Source organism: Carcharodon carcharias, chromosome 19 (genome assembly GCF_017639515.1).
Source record: "Carcharodon carcharias isolate sCarCar2 chromosome 19, sCarCar2.pri, whole genome shotgun sequence".
NCBI classification, from domain to species: Eukaryota; Metazoa; Chordata; class Chondrichthyes; order Lamniformes; family Lamnidae; genus Carcharodon; species Carcharodon carcharias.
Window position 1 is genome coordinate 82,362,815 of NC_054485.1, and position 3,191 is coordinate 82,366,005.

Sequence of the window (3,191 nt, forward strand, 5' to 3'; positions counted from 1 at the left end):
GAGGGAATTCAAGGAGATCACTGATTGCGGGAGGGAGAAAATCTGGGAAGTGTGGGGTTTTGAATTCTGGCGCAATATTCATAGGCATGAAGTGATGTTAGATTCGAAAGGATGAAATGTGTTTTGGCATTAAAAATGCTTCTTCACACAAACGGATCTTCAGCTGTGTTCTTCCAGCTGAAATAGGAAAATGAAAGCCACCACTGCCGTGACTCGGATTCGAACCGAGGTTGCTGCGGCCACAACGCAGAGTACTAACCACTATACGATCACGGCGATACACCCGAGCGATTACATTGCTGTCGTGCTGCAAGCAAGTAGCACACCCTCACCGCCGAGCGGCTTGAAAGCAGCGCTCTCGGTCGCTCGGCCAGGCTATCACTGAAGAGTAAGTTGAAATTCCAAGCTTCCGATCTTTCCTGTTCATTGCCCGCCAACTTCCAGTGATTGCATTGAATGGAGTGAATGAAAATCTTTCTCCAGACACTTGCTTTCGTGGCATTTGGCAATTTGCATTTGATATACCGTTAAATTATTAATACAGCTGCTCAAAGTCCGAATCAGAAAGCATTTTCCTAAAGAAAAATGGGCAGATATTCTGCAGCTTCATACACACAAAAACAAACTACTGTACAGGCTGGAAATCATAAATAAAAGCAGAATATTTTTCAGTTGCACAGGATGCCCAGCAGCAGTTTTCGAAAGGGAAACGGATCTAATGCTTCAGGTTTGTGACAGTCCCGGAGAACCGAGTTTGCTGCAGCCACAGCACAAAACATGAAGTTGCAAGGAATCAGCGTAGGACTTGTCCCTGACCTGAACAACAACAAAAAAAAACACACCCTTCATACCAGCGAGCTGTCAGATTGAAGACTGCTGGTGTTGACAAAAAAGTTAACAGATTTCAACAGATTTACCAATCCAGAGCTCTCCCCTCGTTCTGCCTTAACGTCATTTTGGTAAATGGATATCAGAATCCTCGAATTTTCTGGTGTTTGTGCAAGTCTGCTCCCATTGGTGTTCTGTGCTTACTGATTTTCGGAATTAACTTTGCAAAGCAGGTTATTTTATTAATCACGGAATAATATAGAAATTAAATTTAAGTTTTTTGCAACCACCAGTAATACCCCAGTAACCCTTTCGTTCCAGCCTTGCTGTAAGGCTAACATGGTAAGCAATTAATTAAATAGAAACATTTTTATTTTAGAAGGTGATTTCTTCTCATTCGTTCCCATGTTGCTGCCAATATTTTTGAAAAGTGCACAGCATTGAAAATATATGCTTTTTTCGCATCGTTTGGACATCCAGTTTAACATCGGTTGCTTCGCCAACCTATTCACAGATCAAAGTAAGGGTTGTTGCGCACTGCCATCTTAATCCAGTTCTTCCTCATTGAATGAATGCCCCTGTCACCATGATACAACCTGAAATTTGTACAGAAATGAGCACAGTAGCCAACTCTAGTGGCGCATTCGGTTAACGGCTGCTACATAAATGTTTAAGTTCAAACCTCACCGTGAGAGGCTCTCTTAACAAGGAGAAACATGTTTCTTGTATCACCAGGTTTAGCAGTGGCTGTGGAAAAGTGCGAAGAACAATTTGGAGCATAAGTACAAAGAAAATGAATATAAACATTTTCGTGGATTGGGCGGAACTGTCTAGAGTCAACGTCTACAATACCAAAATAAATGCTGCAAGTACTGAGCAGATGAAACAGCTTCTATGTAGACGGAAACAAGGGTAACGTTTAGGTAAAATATTGTGGATGCTGCAAGTGTGAAGTAAAAAGTGAAAATGCCTGGAATGTTCAGCAGCTCTGGCATCATCTGTGAAGAGAGAAATTGAGTTGACGTTTGAGTCCGTATGACTCTTAAGAGCTGAAGAGAGGCAGAAATGCAGTGGTTTTCATGCTGCTGAAATGTGTGTGACGATGCGGGTTGGGGGTGCTGAGAGGGTCAGAACAGGTAGAACAAAGTTGAAGACTGAAATAAAAGCGGAAAAGTGCTAGGAAAACTTGGGCTGACAAAGTTAACCCTGGTTCTCTTTCCTCAGATGCTGCCAGGCTGCTGCGTTTTATTTCCCCAACAATTTCCCGTTTTACTTCCGACACTGACTGTATGACGAGATTCGCAAGAAAATTTCCCGAGTAATCAGGTCGGACTTTTCCGATTGCTAGCCTGTTTAGTCAGTGCTTGGCTGTGTGGAGTCACACAGATCTACATGTAGCCATTGCATTCAAAGCACAGTTGTACCATTGAGGGGCACTGCGGGAGATGCCAGGCAGGTTCAGAATGGGCGCTGTGTTGTTTTCCTTCTGGGCCTTGTATGACCTTGTCACTGGGTTTCGAGCCCTTTCATTGTTCTTTACCGCGTTCCCTAACACAGTTTCAGCTCATATACATTCGCACTCGCAAAGCTTCACAGAACATTATCAACTCCGTCTTTGAACAACACCGTACCTAATAAATATGCCTTTCGAATGTAGATCGCATCAATGGGGCGAAATAATTCCGAACACACTGGATCACGTTAATGATGTTTTACCTGGAGCTTAATTTTTATTGATCGAAAATCAGAATATTCCCGCCAAGTTGTGCTAGTCCCAGAGTATCCATGCCACGTCTGTTCACGTGGCCAACGGTGGTAGTTCCTGTATACCTGACCATCTTCGCTTGTCAGCGCAGAGGCATGTTTAACTTGCCCATGCACAGCCTGGAAGAGTGATTTTGAGAATAGGAAGTCTTACAACGCAGAATCAACTGTCGAAAGAAAACTCGCTGCATTCACAGAATTGGAAGGTTATTTCCCGGAGCCGGAGGGCTACGCCTTTCAATCCAGTTAGATCAGTAAGACAATGATCTGACTCCGAAGTTTCAGGTAAGGGAACTTGGAATAAAACCAGTCGATCTGGCAACAGCTGTCGGAACAGAAATAGAATCAACATTTTGGAGTCGGATATGACTCTCCATTGTAACGGACATCCGGAAGGCCATTTCGGTGTTCAAGGGCTTTGTATTGGATACTTTCCAGTGTAACATTTACGGCGTGGAGCTGTGAAATGTTTGTTAAAGTGAGAGTGCAGATAGTTCAGCATTTCAACTTCTCCCAGCACACTTTCTCTAAGCTGGTAGATGTGTACATCATTCAGTGGTTAACAGCTTCAGGTGACACGTGAGGTGTCCTTGGTCATT

The 3,191-nt window shown here is 43.5% G+C and overlaps 1 non-coding gene across 1 annotated transcript; it reads right to left on the reverse strand.

Moving 5' to 3' along the window:
* Nucleotides 1-204: 204 nt before the first annotated feature.
* On the reverse strand, nt 205-276 carry trnah-gug. Its single transcript has one exon. It is a non-coding gene; the product is annotated as a tRNA-His (tRNA).
* Between the last annotated feature and the right edge of the window lie 2,915 nt (nt 277-3,191).